Source organism: Bison bison, unplaced genomic scaffold (genome assembly GCF_000754665.1).
Source record: "Bison bison bison isolate TAMUID 2011002044 unplaced genomic scaffold, Bison_UMD1.0 scf7180017864233, whole genome shotgun sequence".
Lineage (NCBI taxonomy): Eukaryota > Metazoa > Chordata > Mammalia > Artiodactyla > Bovidae > Bison > Bison bison.
Genome location: NW_011494805.1, coordinates 1,869,737 through 1,885,781, shown reverse-complemented (window position 1 = coordinate 1,885,781; position 16,045 = coordinate 1,869,737).

Sequence of the window (16,045 nt, the reverse complement as noted above, 5' to 3'; positions counted from 1 at the left end):
GGACACAGGTGTACCTATGGCAGATTCTTGTTAGTGTTTGACAGAAAACAGCAAAATTCTATAAAGCAATTATCCTTCAAATAAAAAATAAATTAATTAAAATTTTTTTAAAACTTTATGAATAACTTAGTAATATGTTGTAGGTGTTAAAGCCAAAAGATACCCATGAGGTTGAGATTACTTTGAAGTCTGTAATAGATTATCTATAAATATGTATTTAATGTATGTAGACTATAAATATATATATATGCATATGTATGTTTGATATGAGGAAAGATATCTCCCTTGATACTGTTTAAATAAATAAATTTTTATTGGAATAGTATTTTTCGGGCTTTTTTATAAAGCTGAAAGTTGAGAAACAAAGAATTTTAGAAACCTTAAGGTATATCATTACAAGTTCATTACAGCTCTGATTATACTAAGCCAGAAGTAAACTGATCCCACATGTGAAGTGAGTCACTTTGAAAACACTGCTGTTGCCACTGCTAAGTCGCGTCAGTCGTGTCCGACTCTGCGACCCCATAGACGGCAGCCCACCAGGCTCCCCCATCCCTGGGATTCTCCAGGTGAGAGCACTGGAGTGGGGTGCCAATATTAAAGGAAAAGGAAACTACACTAAATAGTTCATGCTGCTCTACAAAATTTCATTTTTCACAGTGGAAAAATTTATTTCCTCCAAGAGAATGACTTACTTGTCAAGGCTCACTATATTATCAGATATATTTAGATTGGACTCAGGCCTAGAAATATGGTTTAAGAACTTAAGTTTACAGAAACTGCATCTTCCATATCCAGGCTCCTCTACAGAGAGACCCTTAAAAACTACTCTTATCACTTATGATATAAAACCAAAATAGATATTGAAACTATATTAAATCATTTGAAGCATTTTCATTATTTAAAAAGAAAAGACATTTTGTGATTTTTTATTTTATTTTATTTTTTTTGTGATTTTTTAAATGTTTTAACAGCATATTAGCTATTTCTGCTGCTGCTGTGGCTGCTAAGTCACTTCAGTCATGTCTGACTCTGTGCGGCCCCATAGACGGCAGCCCACCAGGCTCCCCCATCCCTGGGGTTCTCCAGGCAAGAACACTAGAGTGGGTTGCCATTTCCTTCTCCAATGCAGGAAAGTGAAAAGTGAAAGTGAAGTTGCTCATCGGTGCCCGACTCTTCGACACCCCATGGATTACAGCCCACCAGGCTCCTCCGCCCATGGGATTTTCCAGGGAAGAGTACTGGAGTGGGGTGCCATTGCCTTCTCCGATATTAGCTATTACTGCATAACAAATTCTCACATAGCACTTTAGAATCCATTTATTATTTCTCTGTTATATAGGTCAGAAGCTTGTGTGAATTTCACTGCATTCACTACTTAAGGTTTCACAAGCCTGAATTCAAGGTGTGGACTGAGCTGGCTCTTACCTGGGCGCTCAGGGAAGAATTCACTTCCAGGCTCATTCAGGCTGTTGGTAGAATCTAGCTCACGCAGCTGTAGGACTGAGGTTCTTTTTCCTTAGTACCTATCATCCAGGAGTGGCTCGTGGTTTTAAAGGGTACAATTGGCTCCTCTATCTTCAAAGCCAGCAATGGAGAATCGATTCTTTCTCTGTGCTTTGACTCTGTCTTACTTTCAGGTGGAAAACTTCTCTGCTTTTAAAAGGACTTTTCACGTGACTAAATTGCACCTGGCAAGAAAATTTCCCTTTTTTCATAAACATAACATACTCACAGAAGTAACAACACAGGATGAGAGTCATGGAAGCCATTTTAAAATTCCGCTTACCATAGATCGGTATTAAAACCTTAGTAGGTAAAAGAGAAAGTGATTTTTAAAACATTGTTTTTAAAAAATAATAGGTTTAGTTTAAAATAAAGCCCAATGACAGCAAAAATCTATTAATAATAATTGTAATTATGTGCAAAATTTCAGCAAACAATATATACACAACATACAAATGATAATGGTTTTATAATAAAGGTTTTGAGGATATTAATCTACATAACTGGTAACCTAAATACATCATCTAAATTTTACTTCAAAATATGACAAAAAATAGCATGGATAAAACAGAAAATTAAAAATTGTTTCACCATATAAATTTTAAAATTCTTTGAAAAGTGTCCAGTAATTATGTTGATAAATTATATTGAGGTATATTTTATATGTCAGACAATCTAAAAGAAAAAAGCAACTTGAAAAAAATAAAATTTAAATAGATTATATGTTGACTTCCTATAAAAGGTGTCACCCCGTATAAAAGATGTCAGTCATTTTTTGTCCATTTTCCTCTTAGTACTAAACACAATCAATAAAATTTAAAAATAAATGAAAAGAAAACTACCTTTAACTATGCAACAGACACTGCTGCTGCTAAGTCGCTTCAGTCGTGTCCGATTCTGTGCGACCCCAGAGATGGCAGCCCACCAGGCTCCCCCATCCCTGGGATTCTCCAGGCAAGAACACTGGAGTGGGTTGCCATTTCCTTCTCCAATGCATGAAAGTGAAAAGGGAAAGTGAAGTCGCTCAGTCGTGTCTGACTCTTCACGACCCCAGAGACGGCAGCCCACCAGGCTCCCCCATCCCTGGGATTCTCCAGGCAAGAACGCTGGAGTGGGCGCAACAGATAATTATCTACAAAATGGAATAGAGTATGGTCCACACAGGAAAACAACAGTTATCATGAATGCCAGCCAAGATGTTGGACAAGATGCATTATCCTCATATATGATAATTTGTCTCGTTTTAGTCACTAAGTTGTGTTCAACTGCTTTGTGACACCATAGACTGCAGCCCACCAGTCTCCTCTGACAATGGACTCCCCGGGCATGAACACTGGAGTGGTTTGCCATTTCCTTCTCCAGGGGATCTTCCTGACCCAGGATCGAACCTGCAGCCCTGCATTGGCAAGTGGATTCTTTACCACTGAGCCACCTGGGAAACCCAAGGTTACCTAATTTAAATGTAATAATTTTCACAATTTAATAAATTATGCAACTTAAATAAAATAATTTTTGTAATCCTTAAAACCTCCGGTGCCACTCTTGTTCTTGAAGCCATGTGACAAACGGCATCAACAGGCAATAGCAAATTCAGGAAAGATCGCTACTGTTTTCTTAGGGAAAGTGCAAAAAAGGGGATTAAAGTCCAGTCCTTATCATTTTCTGTGACTGCCTGAAGTCAACAGAGGCAACAGGGACTCGAAGAGTAAAAGAGAGAAGCCACGGGCGCCCCCTGGCTACTGACCACGCCAGTGCTGCAGATAAACAAGCACAAAGGCAGTGACTCAAAATGCTTGCGACTGTCTATAAAGTCGAGAGAAACGTCTTCTCGAGATGCTCTACCTCTAGATTTTCATGATGTTTTTTGTTAACCTGTGTCATTCAAATCTCTGCTTATACATATGTTCACAGTTGCATTTCCTGACCAATCTATCAGCCAATCCCCTTAACTGATTTTTTCAGATAACATTATTTAATCCTAAAATCATCTTTACTAGCTTTTCTACTAGACTGTATGCCCCAATAATGGAAGAAGGAATTTTCCCTGTATTTTTTACTGCTTTATCCCTAACCTTTTGAATAATGTCTATTGTATGCCAGGCATTCAATCTATATTTAATAAGTAAATGAATGGATGACAAATTAAAACTTATTATTTAAATGTGTACTTGAGAGAGAAACATCAAATACATGGTGACAGTTTTTTTTTTTCTGAGGAAGAATCAGAAAGAGAGAGTGAGCCAGGGGGCCAGACAGCAGAGGCAGTGACAGAGAGAGTGAGCGAGACAGAGAAAGAAAATACTGAGTTGGCCACAGTGTTCATTGGGTTTTTCTGCACCACTCTGTGGAAAAACCCAAACGTCTTGGCCACCCCAACATGTTCTCACAAGTTGTGGTTTAGCTTTTTAATTTTTTATCAAAGGGATCCTAGGCAGACTATAACTTTGAGGCAAACATTTATTTTATCAAAAATCTGAGTTTAGAAATGATAAAATATTGACAGTTGTTTATTCTAAATGGTAGCTAAATAAGTATTTGTAGTATTATGCTCTATGCCATATGTACGTTATAATAAATTCAAACTTTAAGTATTTCAAGCAAATAATTTAACTCAAAAATAACAAAAATTTATTTGCTTACAGATTACCTCAGAAGTTAATGAAAAGAAAGCACCCATATACATGAACAACAATAACAATAGTAAATAGACAATACGGAAGTGAGGAATTCTTAAAAAACAAAAATGCAACAAAAAAATGACAGTAACGAGAATATGTATTACATAAGATGTAATGCATTATAGGGCAAAGGCTAATAGAGTTTTGCCAAGAGAACGCACTGGTCACAGCAAATACCCTCTTCCAACAACACAACAGAAGACTCGACACACCAGATGGTCAACACCGAAATCAGATTGATTATATTCTTTGCAGCCAAAGATGGAGAAGCTCTATACGGTCAGCAAAAACAAGACTGGAAGCTGACTGTGGCTCAGATCATGAACTCCTTATTGCCAAATTCAGACTTAAATTGAAGAAAGTAGGGAAAACCACTAGACCATTCAGGTATGACCTAAATCAAATCCCTTATGATTATACAGTGGAAGTGAGAAATAGATTTAAGGGACTAGATCTGATAGACAGAGTGCTTGATGAACTATGGATGGAGGTTCGTGACATTGTACAGGAGACAGGGATCAAGACCATCCCCATGGGAAAATAATGCAAAAAAGCAAAATGGCTGTCTGGGGAGGCCATACAAATAGCTGTGAAAAGAAGAGAAGCAAAAAGCAAAGGAGAAAAGGAAAGATATTCCCATTTGAATGCAGAGTTCCAAAGAGTAGCAAGGAGAGATAAGAAAGCTTTCCTCAGTGAACAATGCAAAGAAATAGAGGAAAACAACAGAATGGGAAAGACTAGAGATCTCTTCAAGAAAATTAGAGATAACAATGGAAATTTTAATGAAAAGATGGGCTCGATAAAGGACAGAAATTGTATGGACCTAACAGAAGCAGAAGATATTAAGAAGAGGTGACAAGAATACACAGAAGAACTGTACAAAAAAGATCTTCACGACCCAGATAATCACGATAGTGTGATCACTGACCTAGAGCCAGACATCCTGGAATGTGAAATCAAGTGGGCCTTAGAAAGCATTAGCATCACTACGAACAAAGCTAGTGGAGGTGATGGAATTCCAGCTGAGCTATTTCAAATCCTGAAAGATGATGCTGTGAAAGTGCTGCACTCAATATGACAGCAAATTTGGAAAACTCAGCAGAGGCCACAGGACTGGAAAAAGTCAGTTTCCATTCCAATCCCAAAGAAAGGCAATGCCAAAGAATGCTCAAACTACCACACAACTGCCCTCATCTCACAAGCTAGCAAAGTAATGCTCAAAATTCTCCAAACCAGACTTCAGCAATACATGAACCGTGAAATTCCAGATGTTCAAGCTGGATTTAGAAAAGGTAGAGGAACCAGAGATCAAAATGTCAACATCAGCTGGATCATTGAAAAAGCAAGAGAGTTCCAGAAAAACATCTATTTCTGCTTTATTGACTATGCCAAAGTCTTTGACTGTGTGGATCAGAATAAACTGTGGAAAATTCTGAAAGAGATGGGACTACCAGACCACCTGACCTGCCTCCTGAGAAACCTGTATGTAGGTCAGGAAGCAACAGTTAGAACAGGACATGGAACAACAGACTGGTTCCAAATAGGAAAAGGAGTATGTTAAGGCTGTATATTGTCACCCTGCTTATTTAACTTATATGCAGAGTACATCATGAGAAACGCTGGGCTAGAAGCACAAGCCGGAATCAAGATTGCTGGGAGAAATATCAATAACCTCAGATATGCAGATGACACCACCCTTATGGCCAAAAGTGAAGAAGAACTAAAAAGCCTGTTGATGAAAGTGAAAGAGGAGAGTGAAAAAGTTGGCTTAAAGCTCAACATTCAGAAAACGAAGATCATGGCATCTGGTCCCATCATGTCATGGGAAACCGATGGGGAAACAGTGGAAACAGTGTCAGACTTTATTTTTGGGGGCTCAAAAATCACTGCAGATGGTGATTGCAGCCATGAAATTAAAAGATGCTTACTCCTAGGAAGGAAAGTTATGACCAACTTAGATAGCGTATTAAAAAGCAGAGACATTACTTTGCCAACAAAGGTCCATCTAGTCAAGGCTATGGTTTTTCCAGTGGTCATGCACAGATGTGAAAGTTAGACTGTGAAGAAAGCTGAGCGTCGAGGAATTGATGCTTTTGAACTATGCTGTTGGAGAAGACTCTTGAGAGCCCCTTGGACTGCAAGGAGATCCAACCAGTCCATTCTAAAGGAGATCAGTCCTGGGTGTTCATTGCAAGGACTTATGCTGAAGCTGAAACTCCAGTACTTTGGCCACCTGATGCGAAGAGTTGACTCATTGGAAAAGACCCTGATACTGGGAGGGATTGGGGGCAGGAGGAAAAGGGGACGACGGAGGACGAGTGGATGGATGGCATTACTGACTCAATGGACATGAGTCTGAGTGGACTCTAGGAGTTGGTGATGGACACGGAGGCCTGGCGTGCTGCAATTCATGGGGTTGCAGGGAGTTGGACACGACTGAGCGACTGAACTGAACTGAACTGAATGCATTATAATGTATTATATTATATTTATTATGCTTAATAAGAACATATTATAACTGGGAAAAGCAAATTGGATGACTCATATGCCTCCAAATTTCAAAATTTACTGGATATCTATAGAAATTAAGACAGTGAGAAACTGGCATAAAATAGCCATTTAGATTACTGGAATAAATATAAGAGAACAGAAATAACATTTTTACACTTAGTGTCCCTGGAGAATTATTTTTTTTCAACAAATGGCGCTCAGACAACTGGGTTTCCACACTTAAAAGAGTGAGTTTAAACCTTACTTCATATCATATACAAAGATTAACTTAAAATGGAGCACAGACCTAAATGCAAGAGCTAAATTAGAATGATTTTGGAAGAAAACATTCAAGTAAATCTTTGTGACCCTGGATTAGGCAAAGCATTTTGGATATGACTCTAAACGCTAAGATCACAACAAATATAACAGATAAAGAGAATTTCACTGAAATAAAAACCTTTTGTGCTTCACAAGTTAGCACTAATAAAGTAAAAAGTCCATACAGTAAGAGGCTATCATGCAAATCGTATATGTGATAGGGAATTTATACTCAGAATGTATAAATTACTCATAATCCAATAATAAAATGGCAATCCAATGCAAAAATGGGCAGATGATTAAATAAGCATTTTCTCCAAAGAAGAACCACAAGTGGCCAATAGCCACATGAAAAGATGTCATTTCATTAGTCACTTAGAAAATGCAAATCAAATCAAATCAAAATTATATAGCATTTCATTCCACCTAGTGTCTATAATTAAACAGACAGATAATGATAAGCATTCACAAGGACGTGAAGGAACAGGAAGCCTCGTTTGTTGCTGGTGAGAGCGTAAAATGGTGCAGCTGCTTCGTAAAGCAATTTGGAAGTCCTTAAAATATTAAACATGCATGTTTAACAAAATGTTACCATAGTGCCCAGCAATTCCAGTCTCAGGTATAAAGCCAAAAAGAAATGAAAGCCTTTCATACAAAATCTTATACATGAATGTGCACAGAATCCTTCAAAATAGGTGGGGGGCGGGGAAGAAACATAGTTGGGAAGACTTATTAGTGAGTAAATAAAAACGTAATACATTAACCCAGTGGTCTATTACCTGGCAATGAAAAGGAATAGAGTGATGGTGTAAACCACAGTGCAGAGGAGCATCAAAGACAGCCTTCTAGGTGAGAGGAGCCCTGCAGAAAGGGCCACGTGTTGTGTGATTCCGTTAACACGGAGTAGACAACGCTAGAAAGACAGAAATTAGCGTAATTGTTGCTTAACAGCGAGAGTAATGGTGGGAAAAAATGGAAAGTAACTGCAAGGGATATGACCTTTCTTTTTTGGAGGACAAAAATGTTCTAAAATTAGATTGATTGATGATGGCTGCATAACCCTGTGGATGAAGATACTAAAAAAGCACTGAATTGTGTACTTAAATGGGTAAATTTAAATGTGTGAACTGTATAGTACATGAAGCTGTTGAAAAACACTGGGTGGCTAGAAAGTCTGTTTGGGTTTTTCCTCCCAAACAAACTTCCTGGCCAACCCAACATGAGGAGAATCAACTCATCTATTTATTGAAAAGAAAAAGGGATATCCAACTGAATAAAGAAGAAACATCCATTTTTATAACATTTAAAATCTGCATTTAAAAGAAAATAGTTCAGTAATGTTGCAAGTAGCATTATACAAGTATACATCAGAGGGAAACAAAAAGGAAGTTCTTGATATTAACAGCATACAAAGTTGATGTGAAGACAGGAAAAAAGGAGCTCTTGCTTATTCATGAAATGTTTCAAATGTAATTTTAAAAATTATGCAACACAATATGGTCAACATATATGTAAGTCCCCACTCAACTTTTGCAAACCTTAATTTTATGCAGCGTCTACCTCAGGCTTCTTTTGTTCTGCTTTTGTGCATGGAATTGTGTATGTCCTCCCGCAGTCTATTTCTCTGCCTCCATCGTTTACCTTTCTAGGTAACTTCTCTCCAGAGAAAATCTCCTGCAAGGTAACAATGCAATAGTGTTCATAGCCACACTGTTCATGAAAGAAAAAGAATTATAAACAATATACATTCCCATCAATCTGTTCCATCAATCAACTGAGGGATATTCTTGCAACTCCATATGTTGTGGAAATTAAAAATGAATGAACTACAGGATTTTCATTATTTTAAAAATATATTATTAAATGAAAAGAAAAACCAAGTTAGGATTTTATTTATGAAATGTGGAAAATCCTCCCAATATTATATATATATAATCTGAAAATCTATAGAACAAAGTACTAAAAGCAAGTTAAGGCATAATAAAAAAATAAATCCATGTGATTTTTTTTTGCTATGCAAGACTTAAATTTTAATTCAATGTATCTATTGGCTCCTTTATGAATCATGCTTTTTTTTTTCTCTTCTTGAAGCTATCTTTTCACCCACAAGATTGTAAACATAGTAGTTAATATTTTCTTCTGAAAGGTTTTAAAGATCTTCTCTTTTGTAATAAGGCTTTTAACCTAGCTAGAATTGATCTTTGTGCATGGTACAGTTTGAATCTAAGTGCATCTTTTCTATAAGGTGAGTCATTTGTGCCAGATCATTTACTGTATTCTTTCTCTATTGACGTGCAAGCCCATTTGTCATGTATCAGGGCTCCAGATGTTCACAGACTGTTCTAGAGATCTTTATTTGATTACATTGATCTATTTTTACCTCCAGCCTAATACTACTCTGTCTTTATTTTCCTAGATTTATAGTAAGATTATGGGCTTCCCTGGTGGCTCAGCTGGTAAAGAATCCGCCTGCAATGCGGGAGACCTGGGTTTGAGCCCTGGGTTGGGAAGATCCCCTGGAGAAGGGAAAGGCTACCCACTCCAGTATTCTGGCCTGGAGAATTCCATGGACTGTATAGTCCATGGGGTCGCAAAGAGTCAGGCACAACCGAGCAACTTTCACTTTTCACTTTCATAGTAAGATTATACACAAGGAAAGTTCCTCTAATTTCTTAAAAAATGTCTTGGCTCTTCTTTACCTTAGACCTTATATTTAAATGTTAAGATTAGCTTGGTAAAGTTTTTTGAATCTTATAACCATTAAAATGACATCTCTCATTTATTCAGATTTTCTTTTCTATCCTTAAATACTCTTCTATAATTTTCTCTATATACACATTGCCATCTTTTGTTAAGTTTATTCATACATTACTTGGGAGTATGTAAAGTCATTATCAAACTGCAAGTAAATAATAATTACTCAAAAACTGTTAACTGCCATACGTAAAGCACATATGTTAGATTCTGCTAGTTTTTAATATTGCATAAGATGCTTTTGAGTTTTGCTTGTGGATTTTGTGTGTAAGAATACTTGTTTCACTTTCTTTTATTCACAATGATCTTTATGTGAATTTTCTTGGATTTGCTACTAGTTTTATTGTATATTTATCAGTTTATGAATGTAATCTTCAATTTCTAATTTCCTAAGACAGAGGAGCCTGGTGCAATGCAGTCCATGGGGTTGTGAAGTGTCAAACATGACTTAGTGACTGAACAACAACAGGATATGTGTACCTTGAATGAATGTTTAATTGTTCAAATCTATTCTTTTATACCTTTTTAAAGCATTAGTATTGTAAGTTTCCATGTTACTCTCCACACATCTCAGCCTCTCCTCCCCTCTCCCGTGTCCATAAGTCTGCTCTCTATGTCTGTTTCTCCATTGCTGCCTTGCAAATAAATTCATCATTACTATCTTTCTAGATTCCATATATGTGCATTAGTATATGATATTTACCTTTCTCTTTCTGACTTACTTCACTCTGTATAATGGGTTCTAGGTTCATCCACCTTATTAGAACTGACTCAAATGCATTCCTTTTTATGGTTGAGTAATATTCCATTGTGCGTATGTACCAAAACTTCTTTATCCAGTCATCTGTCGGTGGACATCTAGGTTGCTCCCTTGTTCTAGATGGGAGGGGTGTTCAAGAGGGAGAGGACGTATGTACACCTATGGTTGATTTGTGCTGATATTTGACAGAAAACAAAATTCTGTAAAGCAATTATCCTTCAGTTTAAAATAAATGTTTAAAAAAAATATTAGTATGATTCCATTCCTAGTTGGGTTTCCCAGGATGCAGATTCTGAGATGAAAATTTACATGTAGCAAGCTGATCAGTCCTAGAATCATTATCTATGAAAAGAAGGGGAAAGAAGCAGGATTGGACAGAGGGAGAAGATAGGCTGTAGTACAAGCACAAGAGTAGCATCAGCTAACACTACAAGAAGCTCCAAAGCTAAGATGGAATGCTGTATCACGTTTTTCCTAAATTAGTGATGGGGAGCCATGTTTTTACATTCCCTCATGGACCAGTCATTTGTTGAAAATTATTCAGGAAAAAAAGTACTTGACCATGGTCAAGGTGACTCTCTTCAGCCAATCATTTTGGAAAATGACCAGTAAGTGAGGCCTAACTGATTGTAGCATTCCTGGGCACTAGGAAAATAGTCCTAAAATCCAGAAGGAGTATTTAGTGGTACATCTCAGCCTCAATTAAATATATACATCAATAATAAATGTTGTGCCATTGAACTTCCTCACATTACTGGGATAAACCATATTTGATCATAAACTGATTTTTATATACGTATTTATTAATTGAGTTTGCAAATATTTTATCCTGTTGATTGCAGCCAAAAATAGAGAAACTCTCTACAGTCAGTGAAAACAAGACCTACAGCCAACTGTGGCACAGATCATGAGTTCCTTATTGCAAAATTCCAGGCTTAAATTAAAGGAAGTGGGGAAAACCACTAGGCAATTCAGGTATGACCTAAATCAAATCCCTTAGAATTATATGGGATTTGGAGGTGATGAATAGATTCAAGGGATTAGATCTTGTCGAGTGCCTGAAGAATTATGGACAAAGTTTTATAACATTGCTTAGGAGGCAGTGATCAAAACCATCCCAAGGAATAAGAAATGGAAGAAGAAAAAGTGGTTAACTGAGGAGACTTTACAAATAGCTGAAGAAAGAAGTGAAAGGCAAGGCAGAAAATGAAAGACTGAATGCAGAATTCCAGAGAATAGCAATGAGAGATAAGAAGGCCTTCTTAAATAAACAATGTAAAGAAATACAGAACAATAATAGATTGGGAAAAACTAGACATCTCTTAAGAAAATTGGAGATATCAAGGGAATGTATCATCCAAGGGTAGACATAATAAAGGACAGAAATGCTAAGGAAGCAGAAGAGATTAAAAACAGGTGGCAAGAATACACAGAACTCTACAATAAAGGGCTTTATGGCACAAACTGCTATGATGTCGTCACTCACCTAGAGCCAGACATCCTGCAGTGAGAAGTCAAGTGGGCCTTAGGAAGTCACTACAAACAGAGCTGGCGGAGATGATGGAATTCTAGCTGAGCTACTTAAAATCCTAAAAAGTGATGCTGTTAAAGTGCGATGTTCAATGTGTCAACAAATTTGAAAACTCAGCAGTGGCCACAGGACTGGAAAAGGTCAGTTTTCATTCCAATCCCAAAGAAGGGCAATGCCAAAGAATGTTCAAAGTACCATTCATTTGTGCTCATTTCACATGCTAGCAAGGTTGTGTTCAAAATCCTTCAAGCTAGGCTTCAACAGTATGTGAACTGAGAATTTCCAGATGTACAAGTTGGATTTAGAAAAAGCAGAGGAACCAGAGATCAAATTGTCAACATTGATTGGATCATGGAGAAAGCAAGGGAATTCCAGAAATACTTTTACTTCTGCCTTACTGACTATGCTAAAGCCTTTGACTCTTTGAATCACAGCAAAATCATTAAAGGGATGGGAGTACCAGATCAGCTTACCTGTCTCCTGAGAAAACTGTATGTGGATCAAGAAGCAACAGTTAGAAATGGACACAGAACAATGGACTGGTTCAAAACTGGGAAAGGAGTACAACAAGGCTGTATATTGTCACCCTGCTTATTTAACTTATATGCAGAGTACCTCATGCGAAATGCTGGGTGGAATGAATCGAAAGCTGGAACCCAGATTACAGGGAGATGTTATCAACAACCTCAGATATACAGATAATACCACTCTAATGGAAGAAATTGAAGAGGAACTAAAGAGCCTGTTGATAAGGGTGAAAGAGGAGAGTGAAAAATCTGACCTGAAACTCAACTTTAAAAACAAACTAAGATCATGGCATCTGGTCCCATCACTAAATGGCAAACAGAAGGGGAAAAAGCGGAAACAGTGACCACTTTTATTTTCTTTAATTAATTTTATTTTCTTGGGCTCTAAAATCACTATAGATGGTGACTGCAGCCATGAAATTAAAAGAAGTATGCTCCCTGGAAGGAAAGCTATGAGAAACCTAGTGCATGGTCAGTCTCCCAATTTTGTCCAACTCTGTGACTCCACGGACGTTAACCTACCATTGTCCTCTGTGCAAGGGCTTCTCCAGGCAAGAATCCTGGAGTGGGTTGCCATTTCCTCCTCCAGAGGATCCTCCTGACTCAGGGATCGAACCTGCACCTCCTGTAGCCCCTTCACTGGCAGGTGCATTTACCACTGAGCCACCCGGGAAACCAGCATATTAAAAAGCAGAGATATCACTTTGTCAACAAAGGTCCGTACAGTCAAAGCTATTTTTTTTTCCAGTAGTCACATGGGGATGTGAGAATTGGATCATAAGGAAGGCTGAGTGCCAAAGAGTTGATGCTTTTGAATATGTGGTGCTAGAGAAGACTCTTGAGAGTTCCTTGGACTGCAAGAAGATCCAACCAATCAATCTTAAAGGAAATCAACCCTTAATATTCATTGGAAGAAACACTGCTGAAGCTGAAGCTCCGGTACTTTAGCCACCTGATGTGAAGAACTGACTCACTGGGAAAAAAAGCTTGATGCAAGAGTTGAAAGATTAATAGCAAAGGGAGAAGGGGGCAGCAGAGGATGCAATGATTGGACAGCAACACCAACTCAATGGACGTGAATCTGAGAACTCCAGGAGACAGTGGAAGACAGAGGAGTCTGGTGTGCTACAGTCCATGGGATCGCAAAGAGTCAGAGAGGACTTAGCAACTGAGAAACAGCAACAAATTTATGCTGTTCTATAAACACTATTGAGTTTTATTTGCAAATATTTAATTTCCTGAAAGTGAACTTATATTTATAAGTGATATCACTACACGTTTTATTTTCTCTTGGAACAGTTATTGGGCTCTTACCATGTGGCGTGTATTACTCAGGTGCCTCACCTTCTGCATGTCACCCTCCTCTGTCTACCTCTTCGTGAGGCCTGGGGCTGGCCCTGTCTGTCAGTATATGGCATTACTCCTGATGCATTGAGGGACATGGCAGATCCACTCAAGATACTTTGAGCTCTTGCAGATCAGCATAACCCCAGGGTGAATTTGAGGCTTTTTTTTTTTTTTTTCTGGTAAACTTCTGAGCAACACACCACACCTTAATCTTTGATTTCAACCAATTAAACCTTTTATATGAAAACCCAATACTGAGAACCTCAAGGTTGTTTAATGATAGAAGCTAAACTCTGGCATCTACCACTCATTTTATAACATAAGACCTGCAAATCAGTTTTCCTCACCACCGTTCACGTTCCGCCCTGTGGAAACATGTGCCTGTTTGCATCTATCTATATCTCTGTATTGGCTTTTATTATGTTATGTGTTTAAATGTAAGCATTAATTCATTTTACCATCTTGTCCTAAAATATCTGAGAGACATTTTAAATGATAAAAAATGTACTACTGCCTCAACTCTCATTGCAACAAATAATAGCTTCTATAACCTGACATAAAATTATTTAGTGAAGAAATAAAATAATCTAATAAATCTAATAAAGATATGAATCTAATAATTATTTCTTCATCTCTGCAACTTGGAGGTTCAACTTCTTTTTATAAACATTAATGTTTTAGGCACTTTTATATATTACCTTATTTAAACCTCAAAACAACCTTATAATATATATATATCATTGTTGTATCATTTTAGAAGAAAGGAAATCAAAATACAGAGAAGTTAAGCAACATCTTTAAAGGCACATAACTTAATTTGTGAAGTAAAAAATTCAAACTTCAGAACAGAACTCTTGGGGAGTGGCCAAGATGGAAGTGTAGGAAGACCTTGAACTCAGCCCCTTCCATGGGCACACCACAATTACAAGTATTCACAGAGCAACCACACATAAGAATAATCTGAAGACTACCAGAAACTATCTGCTACAAGAAAGCTATAAAGAAGGAGCCATAGTGATGTGAGTGGGAGGGGCAGGAACACTCTATAGTCAAAAAACATACCCTTGGGTAGGCAACCCATAAATGGGAAGATGATTATAATTGTAGAGGCTTTCCTCAAGGAGCGAGGGGCCCAAGCCCCACATCAGGCTCCCCAGTCCACGGTCTTGCATGAGGAAGACAAATCAGAACATTTTGCTTTGAAGGCCAGTGGAGCTTAATTCAAGGAGACCCAGAGGGTTGTAGGATATAGACACTCCACTCTTAGAAAGCACACACAAAATATCACATTTTGTGATATTTTGTGATATTTCTGCCCTGAGACCCAGGGCAGAAGCAGTGACCTAAAAGAGCCTAGTCAGACCCACTTGCTCATCTGGAGAACATCTTGGAGAGGCAGGAGCAATTGGGACACCCTCCCCTGGGGGATATAGGGGTTTCCCTGACGGCTCAGTGGTAAACAACCCACCCACAAATGCAAGAGATGCAGGTTCAACCACAGGTTTGATTCCTGGGTCAGGAAGATCCCCTGAAGAAGGAAGTGGCAACCCACTCCAGTATTCTTGCCTGGGAAATCCCATGGACGGGGGAGCCCAAAGGGCTACAGTCTATGGAGTCACAAAAGAGCCAGACACAACTTAGCCGCTAAACAACAAAAATAACAGGGGATATAGATATTGTCAGAAGCCTTTTGGAGGAGCTCATTCTACCACTGGGACATTGGTGCCGGCAAGTGATATTCTGAAATCTTCCCAAGAGTTCTGTTCTAAACCAGCAAGGGGAAATCAATTAGCTATATACAAGGGAACTTGCATAAGATTATCGCATGACTTTTCAGCAAAAATGCTGCAAGCTAGAGACAGTAGCATGATAAAATGTTGAAAAGGATAAAACCACAACCAAGAATGTTTTATTCAGCAAGACTTATTCAGATTTGATGGAGATATCAAGAGTATTACAGAAAAGCAAAAGCTAAAAGAGCTGTGCACCACCAAACCATCTTTATGAGAAATGCTAAAGGGACTTCTTTAAGAGGAAAAGCAAAGGCCCCAGCTACAGGTGCAAAAATTACAAAAGAAAAAACTCATTGGTGAAGGCGAATATATAGTAAATATAGTATATCAACACATAA